Source organism: Eupeodes corollae, chromosome 1 (assembly GCF_945859685.1).
Source record: "Eupeodes corollae chromosome 1, idEupCoro1.1, whole genome shotgun sequence".
NCBI lineage: Eukaryota > Metazoa > Arthropoda > Insecta > Diptera > Syrphidae > Eupeodes > Eupeodes corollae.
Window position 1 is genome coordinate 209,915,128 of NC_079147.1, and position 17,377 is coordinate 209,932,504.

At 31.8% G+C, this 17,377-nt stretch overlaps 1 long non-coding RNA gene across 1 annotated transcript in view; it reads right to left on the bottom strand.

Annotated features, from left to right (window-relative positions):
* LOC129939603 (uncharacterized) overlaps nucleotides 1-17,377 on the bottom strand; it is a 111,994-nt gene that overhangs the window by 1,644 nt on the left and 92,973 nt on the right. The window contains exon 3 of the long non-coding RNA XR_008780556.1: nucleotides 12,319-12,434. This is a non-coding gene — a long non-coding RNA (uncharacterized LOC129939603). The remainder of the gene's footprint in view (nucleotides 1-12,318; nucleotides 12,435-17,377) is intronic.

Sequence of the window (17,377 nt, forward strand, 5' to 3'; positions counted from 1 at the left end):
AAATGTATAAAAGTTGGTAAAAATTGATTTTCAACTCAAATATCATTTCAAAAATAGTAGATATTGCCTTAAAACAAATTTTATCTTATAAAGAATATTGTTTTCAACATTCAATAAAATTTAAAAAAAAAATCAAATTGACATTTTAAAAAAAAAAATTAACAAAAGTTGGTAAAAATTGATTTTCGATTCAAATATCTTTTCCAACAAATTAAAATATTGGCTTCAAATTAATTTTATCTTATAAGAAATATTGTTTTAAACATTCAACAAAATTTTGAAAAAAATTGAATTGACAGTTTTTTTACAAAATAAAACAATACTAAAACTTGGTAAAAATTTACTTTCGATATAAATAGCTTTTCAAAAATTAAAAAAATATATAAAATCGAAAATACTGTTTTCGATATTCAGTAATTTTTATATAAAAATCCAACAGTCTGTTTTTTCATAAAAAATAAAATATACAAAAAATAGTACGCAAATTTGGTAAAAATTGATACGAGTACAAAGAGACAAACTTTAAAGCAAGACAAATCGACAGACGGGATGGGAAGTTATCAGTGTGGGTCGCATCCCAGCCTCTTTTTATTTAATTGTAACAATAGTCGGTGCGAGTTTTGGTATATGCAACAATGGGGTGTGTGAGGATTTGGTTGTAGGAAACAGTGATATATGTATGGGTGGTATGCTGCCCCCTGCTTGGGCTCTTAATAGATTTTGGGGTGGATGGAAGGTGTGGTGCATACAAAGTTTCTTTTGCATATAAGCTGGATTTAGGAAAGAAAAATGTATCCTAGGTATATCTTAATCCATATTCGATTATTACTATCAAAATAAGACTACGTAAATATTCAAGAAAAGACAAAATAATTTAATTAAAATATTTTGTTTGGTAATTTTCAATTTTCTTCAGAACTAGGAGTTTTTAATCAAAAGAAATGAATGCAATGAATTCCAAAAAAAGAATAGGAGATAACCTTATAGTTTTGAAAAATTACACTTTAAACTTTTTTAACTTTGTCTGCCCAAATTTTAAGTTTATATATTTTTTTGATTTAAAAACAAGCTTAAAGATAAAAGATTTGTGAATGTATACAACTTATTTGTAAGTATTACCATAATTTTTGATTTTTTGTTTCATTTAACGTACATACTCGTAGTACATACATAGTTCCATAGCAAAAAAAGTTTGTTTTTAACTGTTCTAAATAAATCCGTCATAAAACTTTGTCGCCTGAGTTATCGCAATCTCTGCAACATAACAAATTCTGTCATTTTGTTTTCTTTCATTATTGTCAACTCATATTTGCGTTCATGTACTCTTTTTGGCAAGGCAGAGCTGAACCATACTTGTAGCAGTTTTTCTGTTCATAAATGCATTCAATAAATATCTTTTGCATGGCATGTGCAACAATGTTGCAATTTTTAACTCAGTTCAAATGCGAGACCAAATGCCAGACTTAGTGTAAAAATATGTAAAAATGGATTCTCACAAATTATTCTACCACTCTAGAAATGTAATAATACTTATAAGTGTTTCCAATAAAAGATTGGACTTTGATATTAAAAAAAATAGTATTTTTATCACAAATCAAAAAAAAAAGTTTATTTCTTTGTAAAGATGAAAAATTGCCATTAAAAATAAAACATTGTCATTTGGCTAAAGCTTTAGCAGCACATATTTTTCAATAAATATTCCACAACCGATTGGCATACTTGGGACTCTGGGTCCTAGACAACTTCACGAACTCCTCATCCTTCACGTGGCTAAAAGTAAGATGTCTTAAGATGTTAGATTATATACTTCAATCTGTATTCGAAGGGAACAAAAATATTAAGTCTATTTTTGTAGTTTTTTAGAAAGCAGACTTTGCAAACTTTGTTTTTTAAAAAAATAAGAAGGTTCTGACGATACAGTTTTTCAGTAATTTTTCCTTTTTATATACAATTATTTAAATAGTCATAAGATGTTCTTAGGTCGGCTTAACCGTTATTGGGTTTAATTTGTATTCTTTTTTGTAAAAGGTGATTTTTTAGCTATTTTCTTTTTGGCAACACTGGTTTAAACAGCTGACGCATGGCCACAATTAAAATATGAATCGTCTTACAAACGAACAACGCTTGCAAATTATTGAATTTTATCATAAAAATGGGTGCTCTGTTAAAAAAGTTCAAAGCGCGATTCTTCGAAAAAATTGTGTTCAGCGACGAAGCTCATTTTTGTCTCAATGGGTACTTAAATAAGCAGAATTGTCGATTTTGGAGTGAATAGTCCGGTCAAATTAGACCAAAAAATCAGTAAACCCACGACAAATTCAGGGGAAGCTGAAAATTCTTAAAATTGTTTAAATTATAATTATAAACATTGTCTTAAAAGTCCCAACCGATCCCATGTAAGGAAAAAATTTTAGCGGGGTAATAAGGTACAAAAAATGAGTTTTTCGCGAGTTTCTTGAAAACGGTAAGTTTTATCGCAAAATTACCCCAGACATATTTTGTAGATCAGGGAATTTCCTATAAAAAAGGTATCAATAATTTTTTCCCTAAAAGCCACCGCTTCTGAGATATAACGATGCAAAAAATTGCATCTTATGACATTGTCATTTGGCAGAGTCTCCAGTTTCACTGCAGCTTGTGATCAATAGGCTACATGATTATTGTAAAAAATGGGGACTTGAAGTAAATTCTGCAAAATCTAAGATACTCGTAATAATATTCCAAAATGATGCAAGTCGGTCCGCAAGAGAAGAAAACTGGAGATATGATGGAGTAGTATTGGAAGTAGTCAAGGATGATGTTTATATGGGAATGACTCTCACGTTTAATTTGAATATGGACAAACACCTCAAAGCCAAGGCTGAAGCTGCTAGAAGGGCAAAAGCAGTTCTGCACAAATCTGGGGTGTTCGGAAATACGAAATCGTTAAAAATTTGCTTCGATTCTTTCTTAGAAAAGTATTTCTCCTCCCTCCAAGTGTGCCTAAGTACATGCCTCATTTGGAAACAGGGCTTTCGGCGCTCTTTGTATCAACATTGAAGATAAGAGGAGACTATTTGATGCAGGTGATTAATATGGACCGAAACCAATTGCCAAATATTATGTTGGGAAGTGTCATGCGTCGAAAAACTGGATTCTACAGGGATTGGATTGATCTTGCTGCAAATTGTGGTATTATTCTAAAACAGAATGGATGTCCTGGTCTCCAAATGAAAAAATGCCCTGTACGAGGTTATCCAATCGTTCGAGAAAAATGAAAGGAACATATTCATAGAAAAGGCGAGAAAACTTGAAAACTTTACTATAATCTAAATAAACATAATTACTTTAGGCTCCATTTTTCAAGAAAAACTATTGGAATTATTTTTAAAGTAAGAGACACAGAAACGATTTGCTTAATATTTGCTCCTTATGCAATATGGGGTTAAACGAAAACACTATCCACTTCATCGGTGTATGTATAATATTAAAGGAGCTAAGGAGACTCTTTTTTCCAAAAAGCTATCTAAGCGACAATGAAACAGTAAGTTACCTAAATGGAGAAGATTGGTTGATGATCCAAAAATATACCACCGAGGAGTTAATCTATGGAAGAAGAATCATAGATGAATATTTTTAAACTAAATTTTTTTGTATTTTTGTGTCTACTAAAAGCCATGTTTTTCTTTTGTATTGTGTAAATAAACTTAAGGTAAGCACATTTTCATTTTTCAGTAAAAGTAATTAAAGTAATAATTTTTCGCCTAATCTAAAAGTCACAACTACTCTCCTTTTTATTGTTACATTGAATTAAAAGTAAATTGTTGCTACAAGTCAATAAGTAACAATTACTTGGAAAAAAACTAATAATTGTATGATTTTAAATTGAATATAAAATTAAATAACATTGTCACTCGGGCAGACGACATTTTTGACATGCCATTTTATTTATTCCTTAAACCAAAAAATGTATGTAACAAAAGCCTTACAATGATTGAATAAAAGTATCTGTCTATCTCGTAACTATCTATCTATTGCGGTTGAACTATTTAAAGGAAGAAACGCAGCTGGATGTTACTTAAGAGGATAAATAACAGTAAAAACGAGTGAGACAAGAAACTAAGTCGATGTTCAAGTGACGTTAATTAATAAACGATGATGTTATAAGCAGTCAATTGAAATGCTCTACGTTAAATATTGTCTTAAAGCCTTAAGTGAGTTGCAGGATCACCAGCCTAGACTTTTATAAGTCCTTTAGAGAGGAAAAGACATTTCTTGCATCGCCTGATGCAACACAAACATTTTGGCGCATTTTTGGCAAAATCGCGTCCGAGTCTTTAATCACATGACTTAAAACATGTGATCTTATTAATAAACAAAAACTTATAATAATCAGGATGAAAACAAAATATTTTAACAAACAAATATAATTTAAGCAAAACATAGAAATCAAGTTAGTACAACCACAAAAATTAGTAAAGAATTTATATTAAGATAAGTGTTCTTTCAAAAAAAAAAAACAACAACAAATGCAAAGATTTTTTGTAAACAACAAAAACAAAATATTAAATACATTAAACCACATTCAAATTTTTGATAAAAAGTTGATTATATTAAATAAGCAAACAATAAATTGTTAATTTTATGCTTCTAACTTTTGTTTGTGTTGTTGACGCGAATGGTGAATTTTATTGCCAAATTTGAAAAAAAAAATAACCCCTTAATAATATTCACCAGCTAGACAAAAAAAATTAAAAATGATTTACGTTCATAACTGGCTCCTGTTATTTTTCCAAAAATAGGATGTTGAAAATATCTTTAACCTCTAGTAACAAGAAAAAATAAAGTAACCTAAGCAGGATGCCATGATTTACAAAAGCCAATCCATAAGAATTTCTGGAAGGATCAAGTAACAGTAGTGTAGGTCGAAGGTGACACACCTTTGTATACCTGTATGTAAATACTTTTTTCTCAAAAACTGAGTTTTCTAAAAAACAAAAATCTGATAGGCAGGTATCTGTGTGCAAGGATCAATTACCCACAATGTGAAACTATCGAGTTTCATCACCACACCACACCGACCGAGACGATATTTTATTTATGAGTTAATTATTATTACAGCCTATGTTTCGTAGGAGGTATTGGATTATTTCCAGGTGGTTTAGCACCAGTAATGAATTCGGTTCAATGAGACGAACCTATGTATAACCGCCTCGCCTGCCTGAAGGATGTTGTTGATATTTAACATTAATTTTAGAACAATAAAAGCAGCAACATGAATTATCCTTTGTGATTCTAAGATCTCGAACCTGCAGGATGTTCCAATATATCTATGGATAATACATTTTATGATTTGTTAGTATTTTCACTTTTTTCATAAACCGCATGCAGGAGCGATTTGGTAATGGTTGGTTGATAGAGCAGATGTTATAAATTCTAGGAAAAGAACAATCTTTGATGTTTTTGCGGCGACAATATAAACTACCAGCATTTGGTGATTAATTCAAAAGATGCAAGTATCAGATAACATAGATCAATATAATTTCTGAAGAGAAACCAGACGACAAGTTTCTCCAAATGTATTGATGAAATCAAGTCTAACCTTTAAGATTTGAATAACTTAGTTGCTGATGATGACATTAGAGATTTAAAATGAACATTTACCAGACGGATGGAGTGGCTATTAAATTCTGGGTCAAATTATGGGCAATTTCTGATGCATTTTAAGACCACCGCTTACGTTGTATTTATGTTTAATACAAGTAAAATTCAAGTCGAACTTCTCTTCTACCTCCCCCCGAAGCTCTCTTAAATCAAAAGATGTTTAATTGTCCAGCACGAGTTGTTCTTTTGGTAGAAATCTTTATCTGAATTCAAATAATTTTGGATCCTGAAATGATTCCTTGGCGACACATACTTTCATTGGAAATTTTTTTCAAATGTTGGTTTAATGATTGCAGTGTCTTTTAACTATGTAAGAGGTAATGAAATGCTACACCAACCTACGCCTTCATGTGTAGAAATCTTATTTATTCACAGAAATACGTTACTTTTTGACCTACCTACTACCTTTTTTGATTAATTAACATGACACAGGCGCCACTCTCTAAAATAACAAAACCTTCACCGAAATTGTTTTACTGTCTAAATTGATGTTGTCTTTGGAACTCAGTTCCGTCTTTAGCCTTGGGCAATTACTTTGACAAACTAAGGGCCCAATCTGTTTTCTTTTTGTTTTCTGTTTCAATAAGATCACCTTTCGGAAATATTTCCTGTAAATGGTGTTTTTTTTAGAGGAGATTTTTTGGCGTTCATTACACGAGCTTATAGCTATTATTATTTTTTGTTGAATTTATATGCCAGTAACACAAAAATACCGTATTTGGAGTGATGATGGTCCCCAAGTGTATTTTAAAGCACCGTCAAATCTACAAAACCGACTGATTGGTATACTTTATGGGTTAATGGAATAATTGGTTCTTAAAAAACGATGCTGACCAGATTTTTTAGTGCGCGCATTAAAAAGGTTATAAATACCCTTATAATGATGAAAAAAAGTGCCACCAATTAGAAAAGGAGGATAGGATTAGAAAGAAGAAGCCGATGCACATTGTAATGAGTGGAAAATATCGAATCAGGTAAAGCATTCAACATTCGCTTAGTGCGGCTAAAGAAAAATCTCTGTTCTTAACAGTACGTCCGAAATAAGGCTGCAGTACAGGTATAACGGTTAAATTGTTTAAGGGTAGGAATGCAACTGGCTATTTCGCTAGAGCATTGTTTATAAAATAGCGATACAACAATGACAGGTATAAGACTTCAAGCGAAGCAATTGTCTCGGAGAGAGAACGATCTCATCATTTTTAGAGCTTTTTTTTCAATTCTATCCAAAAGACTAAGGTAAGTTATTGGGGCTCCAGTCCAAATATGAGAGTTACACTCGAGCTTAGGAAGAATAAAAGCTTTGTAAATTATAGCCAGATCAGAAGGGTAAAAAACTTCTTGCATCGTCGGAGAAAACCTAAACACTTAGCAGCATTTTTGGCGATGTCAAATATGTGATCACTCCACAACAAGTGGCTTGTGATGCACAAACCTAGGACTGATAGTTGTTCAATCTCCTCGATGCAAGTACCACCCATGGATAGTGGCATTGGGGGAGGGTTACGCTTTTGATCCAGTGGACAGCATTGAGTTTTCGAAGATTGTTAAAAGCAATTGGTACGGCTTGTTCTGACATTTTCGTTCATTAATTCATCAGGCATACATAACTTGCATTAGCTGTGATGTTAACAGAACGGTGCAACATGTCACACAGGTCGTACCACAACAGTTTTGTTGAAGGGAACATTAATTATTAATCGCATAATGTCACGTTAAAGACCCATGAATTGGCCTCAAAGATTATGCGATTTGACGATGCTTGCAGTACAATATAGGCCGCGTTATTGCTGATATACTGCTACAAATATTGGAAAAAAGTCATCGAAAATTGGCCGCGGCAGTCATATGTCAGAAATAATTTTTAAATTATATTTTCAATAAAGCAAATTTAAGCATTGTCAATGTCAAAGAAATGATCTCTATTTTATTGCATTTTAATGTTCTACACCTCTTTAAAAAACATTCTTTTACTATTTACATATCTTTTTCGGATTAACTTAAGTTGCTATATTTTTAAAAACAAAAATCTATAGATCGATTTGTTAATACCCCTGATTTAGTTGATGAAGTATATTTTCATCATTTTTCTTTCTTGCAAACTAGCTGTAATCATAATCCCTGTGTTACAGAGTACGTTCCTTTAGTAGCGTAGTAATGCATTAGTTGGACCCCTTACGTTCATATTCAAACTTTCCCTAAAAACAAGCATTACACCAATTTTCAACAAATGAAACAAAGCGGATATAACAAGCTACAGGCTTATTACAAAACTTTCGTGTATTGATAAACTTTTCAAACAAGTTCTTTGCGTGAGTGTAGCATTATTTAGTAAGAATATCATGTATCATTATCAATACTTACAAATCTCTTCACATTCTCAAAAATATATGGTCAAACGCTTTAAAACAAAGTTATGCAGTTCACTGTGTACACACACACTAAAGCTTTTGACCAACTTACACAACATTTTTCTTGGCTTGGATAAAATCTTACCTTGACAACAGATCCTATGAGGTAAAATTTAGAAATTGTCATTGAGAACCTTTTTCTGTTGGTGAATCTGGTGCTCCCCAGAGAAGCCATTTTGGAAATTTTTTTATCATCCCGTTTATTAACTACGAAGTTCTTATTTTTGTTAATGACAATAAGATTTTTAAAATAATAAATTTCACCTATAATAATATTCTTTTACAAGCCGACTTCTTGGTGCGGAAAAAACTGAGTTTTCTTTAACCCTTTAAAATGTCAGACGATAACTTGTACTAAAAATCGAATTGGAAGTGTATGTGATTGTTATATTTCGCAATCAAAACTCTAGAGCATCTTCACTTTAAGAGATTCAGGTGTTAAATCCTGGAAAAAACTAAGTTTTAAGTCGAAAGAGCATTTAATATAATATGTTCATCGATTTATTTAAATCGGCTAGAATCTGATTACTTTCTAAAACTTCTGAATTGTTAAAAGTAGCACATTAAGATCGGTTTTCATTTCAAAAGGGCTAGCCTCTATGCGCCCTAGGTCCCCTGTATTCCAATGGACGGCCCTGATTAAACTATACCTAATTATTAAAGTAAACCAGTTCCACAGAATAATAGCTTATTAAATAAAAGTTGAATGAATATGTATTTATGATGATGATGATGGCAGCATGAGTTTTGTATTTCTCCCAAAAATAAAAAATAACGTATATGTTCGTTAATTTCCGTTACATAAATATCATATGAAACTATAAAAATGTCCCCCTCACTTTTGGTCGTTTTATTTTTTTTCTGCGCCTATGTTTATGTCAAACCAAAATGCGCACATTCATTTCAGATATACTCGAATAGTCGCAAACATTGATAGACATAATAAAACTATATAAATATAAAAACGGGATAGATCTATGATAAAGGAAAAATAAAACCCTTAGGAACCCTCATTTCGGAAAGAACTTCCTACCTACTACGCGTATCAGAAAATACTTCACGCAAAGGGAATAATAACGACACTCAACCGATCTCTCCCTTGTTTCTTGTTGAAAATGCAACTATAATACAAAACCGTTATTTTATTATAGCTTTCACAACTAATTGAAACGCTTTACGCATCAATCAATTGAGGGCACCCCTATATTTTGTCCCCTATTTACAGCTTGCAACAACCAAACATCATGAATGGTGTCCCTGTCCCCTACATTTGTTTTCGAAATTTCGTTGTTTTCCCAAGCAAATCGAAAAATTGACATTTTCATTATTTTCAATCTAATCGAACTTCAACTCACTCGTATCGATATCCGCGGGAGTTAAAAAGAAAAGAACTTGAACAAATACATGCCTATTAGGGTTGATTCTAGTTTTGAAGAAGGGAGAATTCGTCTGACTATAGGCGTTTTTCTAGATTTCACATTATGAATATCTTTTCCCTCAAATACTGTACAGAAACATATATTGTGAATTCCATAAAAAAAAAAAAAAAAACGAAAATTGAATAAAAACTGTTATCAATTCGAATGGGGGTTTAAACTCCCTCAAAACAGATAGTGATGAATATTTCTCTAATGATAAAGTTTAAAGTTCAAATGAATTGATACGTTGTGTAGCTTAAACAAATTTCTACATAAAAGAACTTATGAAAAATTCTTTTAAAGTCTTCCAATCAAGAGATAATTGAGTTGTTAAATATCCAAAGTGTCGAAAGCAGCTTGTAGGAATAGAAATCCTTTTACTTTCGCATCTAGGACCTTTTGAATTTTAAAAACCTTCATTATTATATCGTTAATCGTAGCTCTTAGATACACGGAATTATAATTCGATTAAATTTCAGTGTGTATTTCTTTTTACGAGTATTATGTACAATTCAGAACTTGTCATTATTGCATCCGCAACCTTTGAAACGTTGAAGACAAAGAAAAATCCACAATAGTTAGTGAGAGCGATAAAAAGGTTTTCTTTGTTTATCAAAAGATTACACAAAAAATCGATTCAGAAAAGCAGATGCCTGGCATTCAACCAGCTCAGTTTCGAAAGACCTGCATATTTTTACAAAAGGGTTTTTTCAAAAGGTGGGAAGAAATGAGTATTCCTTTAAATAGAAGAAAATATTTATTGTCACATTTTTTGTTGATAAATCCTTTTGGCAAAAAATTATACGTCCCCGAATCATCAATGATATAAAAACTTTATTTTCCCTACGTTTTCGTTTGTTGCGTTGTATGGAGTGTGAAAGGGAAGGTAACATGGGGATTAAAGGGTAAATAATATCATTTAAGGTCTTCGTTTTCTACATCCGTTTCTTAATTTACAGTGACTTTGCACGTATAGCCGTAACGTACCTATACCTAAGCTATACAACATCAGGCACACGCAACATTGTAGTATTTTATAAGAGGTATAGACAGATATAAACCAGTGTGACCAAATGATTAGGGATAGTGGAGGAATACCAACTTAACTAGGTAACCTCTTTAAAGTTTTTCAGTAGGAGTGTATTTTGAAAAACACTAATCGAGCAATTTGCATCTTTTGCAATTTGACAAACGACAGAGCCAAAGGACTGCTTGAATGTTTTGGTTCACAGTTTTGAAAGAAAGGTTTCCTTACGTTTTTTGAATAGGAAACCACCACAGGGCCACAGAGATGTTGTTGGAATCACCTAAGAGATAATGTATCTGCCCATACTCCGCGATCGATAAAATATCTTTAAATTAAATTTAGTGAAGTTATAGAGGATATAACTTCGCAAAGTTACTGTAAACTCTTTTAAAGGATTTGCTGATCATTGTGGTTATTGTTACCATTGCAGTAGTATGTTAGTATGAAATTATTAATTATGTACCTGTGTTAAAAAACTTTTTTTTTTTTAAATATCGAAAAGAAACCTCATATTGGAAAATCTTTTACTTTTAAAAATATCTTGTCACGTCTTTGGGGCATATTTAAGCTTTAAGAAGCAAAGATTATTCCAGATTTTCAATCAGAGCCTGGAGGATCACACACCACTTGAAAAAGTTCTTTAATTTTCTAAAATGACAATATTTAAATGCCATAACGTGAGTCTTAACCTTAAATTTACATTTTTCAAGGGGTTAAGGACAACTTTAGTTGTTTGATTATTTAGGAACACTGCTGTTCAGCAAGATATGGTCTAACTATTTAATTTGGGTGACTCACTACTTATGAAAGCATTCCAAGATTCCAACAGGATTCTAAACACAAAATATTTAGAAACTAAAATACAATAGTTTATAGGGTTTTTGGTGCATTTAATGCAGAGATGTTAGAAATTGTGTTGAAATATAGCTTTTTCCAAAAACAATATTTTTCTATAAATAAGAAGAACGCTACAAAAATATAGATGTGTAAACCCAGGCAATGAGGAAGTTCGCCAGAAAATGTGATCTGTTTTCGTAGGAAAATAAAACATAATTTTTGGGAGTTTATTATTACTATCGTTATCAGTCTGCTTATTCGTAATTTGGAGCTAATGTAAGAAGACAAATTCTGAAAAATATCTGTTTTGAGCAAAACTTTTGCAAATATTTTGATCTTAAATTAGTCAAAAAAACTTGCAAATTGTAGTGTAGAGAGAACAATATTTGGTTCTTGAATTTAAGGAAATAGGTGCATTTAAGTACACAGTTTTTCTAAAAATTAAATAAAAACAAGTTAAGGTAAACAAATAAGTTGAGCACTCACAAACTACACGTTCTTGTTTCACTTCAATTTTCGAGAGGTGCAAAGCTTTTATAGGTAGGAAACGTTGATGGCGTTTTAATTAGCCACTAGTTAAACAAATGTCACTTTTGCTGTTTGTGGGACACTTATATTCTTGAAATTTGTGTTTAAATCTCCAATGCACCTAAACGAATTCATTTCGAAAATCAGATTTCTTTCGTTTTTTAAAACCCTCAAAGTTATTGAGTTCAATAGAAAATCAGTTTTAAAGAAAATAAAATACAAAAGTGAGTTTTAGGAATTTAAAAATTTAGTATCAAAATGGAGATCTTTTATCACTTTTAAAGAACCTAAATATTGGCTCTTTCTCTCAGAATAGATCTTATGGAAATAATTCAAAGCATTACTAAAGGTTTGTTGGTGATTTTTACCCCCCCCCCTGAATACGCTTTGTTAAGAAGTTACTTATATATTGACATTTCATTATTATTTTCTAAAACAGCTACAGAAATCATCTTACCTTGTTTATTTCCAAGAGTGCTTCTTAAGGCTTCAATATGTCCTTCTGCATACGTGCTGCAGTTAATTGGCACCCCCTTTTTATTTGAGAAGTTCATTCATGTTGTTTTGAAATGTCTGCAATTAAAATAGATAAAAACAAGTAGATGAGTATTTTATTGGAATACTTTTTTCCTATTAAGTTTTGTGTTTAAATAAAAAATATTCGTGCAGCTGGTCACTTTTATTAAAAGGTACCTTTAGTGATCGGCTTCGCCATATGAAAGGCATTCAAAATGATCGGTTTCCCTTTTAAACAATTTACGATAGGGGAATATTGTTTTCTTTTTGTTACTGTAGACTTAGAACCAGTTTCATGTTCAGTTACAGATGGTTGATGGAAGAGCAGCTGATCGAGGTTTTTGTTTTTGTTTAGACCTTGAGGGTTCTATTTTGTTTTCTTGTTTTACAGTAGACCAAGCAGTAGTTATAAATTCAAAACGTTTACGATGTATTATACATTGATAGATATTTAAAGTATGTGAAAGATTTGTTGGTCTAGGAATTCTACTGATACTAACATTTTGAGAATAGCATTTTGAAGAATAAGAGCAAGTTAGGGTCGAATTTTAGGGGACTTGTCTATTGATTTATGGTTACAAATGCATTGGAAAGTTTTTCAATTTTTCACATTTAACATTATTGATTTTCTTTAAAAAAGCAGAACGTTTGATAACAATACTCTCAAGTTTACTTTTTTAAGCAATTTTCCACTTTGGAGCTTCAGGCAATGTTCCATTAAACAAGGCGGACACAGGTTAGGTTAGGTAGTTAGGTAGTTTATTGGCCCATTGTGATACCACATGAATCTTGAGGCTTTCTTCTAAGCTCAATGAAAAGAGTTTGAATCCCTTACGAAATGTAGAGGATTGATTATGTTAATATTATTGAGACTGTCATAGAAAAATTCTCCTAGGTTAGTCTTGAGTTTTTGAGCTAGAGCACACCATGTGCAGAGGAAGAACTGTTTCCTCCTCAACCATATCCGTGCAGCTTGTTCAAAAGTCATTCTTTCCTATTAGAGAGTGCCCGGTTATCGAGCTTATATGCGATCTGCTTAGATTTAGCAAGAACCTTGATAGCTTTAAATCAAGTGTAGGCCAGATGTTTTTTGTGACTTCACACGTGTTGATGTTATTTTACGTCATGTTTGCCTTCTTCATAGCGTCTTTTAGCAATAATTTACATGTACCGATTGGTACGGTATCCAAACGTGGTAGAATGGGTCGTACTGTAGTATTTCTGGCAAATTCATCTACCTTACAATTTCCTGGAATTCCACTATGGCCCGGCAACCTACAAAATTGAGTATTAAAATGTTGTGCTATCTCCATTATAGATGATCGGTAGTTACGGACTGGACTGGACTAGAGTTTATATAGACAGAGTTCATAGATTTGATAGCGGCCTAGCTATCTGAGAAAATAGGTATATCAGATGTTTATATCACGTTTTCCTTTAGCTAGGACAACACTTCTTTAATCGCCAAAAGTTCGCCTGGAACACGCTACAATGAAGGGAAGGCAGAATGAAAGACAATGTCAGTTGTTCAGAGTCTGTAAGTCTCTGTTTGAAAATATCAATTTATCATTTCAGATGCATGTTTTGTCCCACTGTTGTTGAAGTAGTAGCACAATACCAGAGTGGTAAAGATGAGTTTAGATTGTAAATAGCTCCGTTGAGCTGCTGCTTTCAAGTGAAGTCAATTCGAGGAAGGGAAGGGAAGTCGATACTTGAAAACCAAGTTAACTGCGATTCGAATACTTTAAGTAGTAAAGATGACATTCACTATAAGCCTGCACGAAAGTATATACTCGTACGTACGCTAGGTACCTATGAAGTTAATGTTTTTTCTGTATGAAGAGTTAGTTTTCTACTTTTCTTCCATTTTTGTATCTTTTTGTATTTTTATATGATGGTGTTATAGGCTCTCTAGACAAGTAGAGTCTTATCGGAAATAGAAAATCTTTAAAAACAAGAAAAGACATATTTATAATTGACTTAGAGAGATTGTTTATTTTTAAGCCTCAGGCGGTATAAAATAAAACTACCTATTTTTATATATCAACCTAAGCTTGGTAAGATATGTATGTATGAAGTTTGCTGTTAGAAGATGGGAGATCAAATTAAATAAACTAGTTTGAAATAAATGATGTATTTAAATTTTGTGTGTAGGTAGGTTGGAGGAAGAAAATGCAACTTTAAGTATTTTCTCTTATAATAGAAACCTTATGTGTAAGCTTGATAGGATCTATGCGGCGGCAGAGGATGAAATCAGTGATTTGAAATATAGGTATCTATGCAAAGAATGCAGTTTTGATTCACTTCTTATAGTTAATCTTCTGGTTCGAATACTTTAAATTTTAATACTTCTACATGCGGAAGCGGTATGGTAGCTACTTTTAAAAAGAAGTTATCAAACCGCTTGTGATAAATTGAATTTTAAGATAAAAATTAATTTTTTACCTAAAATTTAATGTTGACATTTCCACTAAGTACTTCAAAATTATTCACCTTTCTCGAATGAATATTAATCATTCACATATTTTATTTAATTCGCTCAAGGATCTAGAAATGGAATCAACTCTGAATTCATTACCATATGTAAATTTATATTATATTTGCAACACAAATAAATATTCTTGTAAAAATTTGCATTCATTCTTAATCTTAATACATGGATTTAGTTAATACTGTTTGACGTCATAGACGATGCTTAATAACATTGAAGATAAAAAGCCCTCAATTTGTAAGGCTTACAGAAATGTTAACCAACACAATACATTAAAAAACATTTAAAACATAAATGAAGAAAACAAAATCTGATGAAATGTTTAACAAAATTGCTTCAGGGACTTATTAACGATTATAAATGAAGATTTGGTGGATTTATTAATTAATTCAAATCCTACAGGTGTTCAGACTTTTTACATGAATAAGAAAAGCTGCTATATCTCTTTTTAAATTGGTTTTCAATTAGTATGTACAGATGTACTTCTAGTTTGGATATTTTTTTTTTCAATTTATATAATAGGGGCACATCCGTTTTTAACCTACATTTTTTCAATAACCACTATTGCAGGTTTCGATTTTTGGCAAAATTTGTTCGCTGTCACAAGTTAAGAGCGTTGAATGATTGCGCTTTCAAGGCAATTACTTGAGAATTGAAAAACGCTCTAAGTTTAAATTACTTACTATAAAAGTGTTGTGTATAATGAATCTTATTTTCGGAAATTAAGCTATGATTATGGGCGTCACATAACAGACATCGCAATAAAGCGGATGAATAATGAAAAAGTGGAAGCATTACTAAAGTCTTGAATATTGTTCATCATCGTTTAGCACGCTCAGTCAAAAATATTGTTGCTGCAAGTGTTGCTAAAGATTTCTCGGCATTCAATGGGCCACCAATTTCATGCGAAATCATGTTTACATAAAAAACCCGAAGTCTAGATGCATTTAAAACCAAAATTAATCAAGTTATTTTCGAGATACTACCAGCAAACAATGCAAAAAAAATAAATTCGGGAGAGGCTCTATGGAACAACTCCACACATTACTTACCGTAATGCTGGGTGCCCTTTGGTGAAATGAGTTGGTCTTATTTCTCAAAATAATTTGGCCTTACTTCACTTTGTCAAAATGCATTACGAAAAACTTTTGAACATTTGAATTATTTCACTATTGTAAAGACCAATTTCTCGAAGTTTCACTGGCGGGCGGTGCACGCGGTGTCAACGGTCGAAACGCGCACAAAGAGCGACCGCACCGACTGAAAAGTGCATTGGAGAAAAAATTAAGTGGTAAGAAAATGGTAGAATGTTGGGTACCTGTTTCAATCATTTTTGTGAACTTATTTCATAATTTATTGGGACATGTTGCATGCCTTTTCGTTTATTAATTTCATAATGCAATAAATCTTCAATTCGGGGTGTTATTGCATTTTTGTAGGGTTATTTCTTGAGGAGTTATTTCATGAAGCTGTCAAAAGAATCGCATGCTGACTAAGCTTTACTTTCTAAGCCAAAAAATAAAGGACCCCATATAATATTTAAAAAACTTGAACTGATATTGGAGCAAGAACTTCAAATTTGTCGCAAATAGTCAGTTCAAGGCCTAAAGCTTATTAAGCTTATTTATTTTTATTGCAAAAATATGATTTCACATGGCTGGGTCCGTAGCAATAGTTTAAGAAACCCTAGACAAAAAGGCGATTAAAACAATGTAGATAATTAATTCAATATATGCAAAATGAATACGTGTTGTTTTTGCACAAAATGTGTTATGTTTTTGAGTGTGAAGCAAATATTGGACAGACGATTAAAACACAGCTAATTTTTAACTAGACTTTTATTAGAACAACAATAGAAATAGAGTCATGCCAATATTCATAGTTTCCGTTACAATAACAAATTTCATCTCAATTTTCTTGTACCAGTCCTTGAAATGACCAATGCAATTTTCTAATCGCAATAAAGATGACAGTTGACGAATACTTTTTACTTATTTTCACTTAGGCCTCTTTTGTGGTAAAAATTATTTTTAATTTTTGAAACTGCGTGTTATTCAATCAAGAGGTAAGTTTAAAAAAAAATAAAAACACCTTTCAAAAAGTTGTTTGGTTTAAATTAGTTTTGACCGTTTCGAATTTACCGTGTAATATTTTTTAAGTCTTCTTGTGGCTTTCCTATCATGGTGCCTACTCATAAAAGCAACTTCCGAAAAATGCATAAAAAGTCTTTATCTTCCAAAGTTTACTAATTTATTATTTCTTTTTATTAAATTGTAACGAATTGAAATTTGTTATAATTTTTTTTAATTCTTATTGCTTACTCTTACAGTCAATTTCTAGTTTTCGAAACTCGGATTATTGGTAAATTAGAATTTGATTGTGTTATAACTGATTTCTTCCTCAAGTTCTAAAACCGTTTTTAATTTCTTTAGATCCCAGTTTTAGATAAAACTTTGCTTTTTTAGTCCCTCAAATGTTGGGGTTTAGGATGTTAGAACTCGGTTTAGCA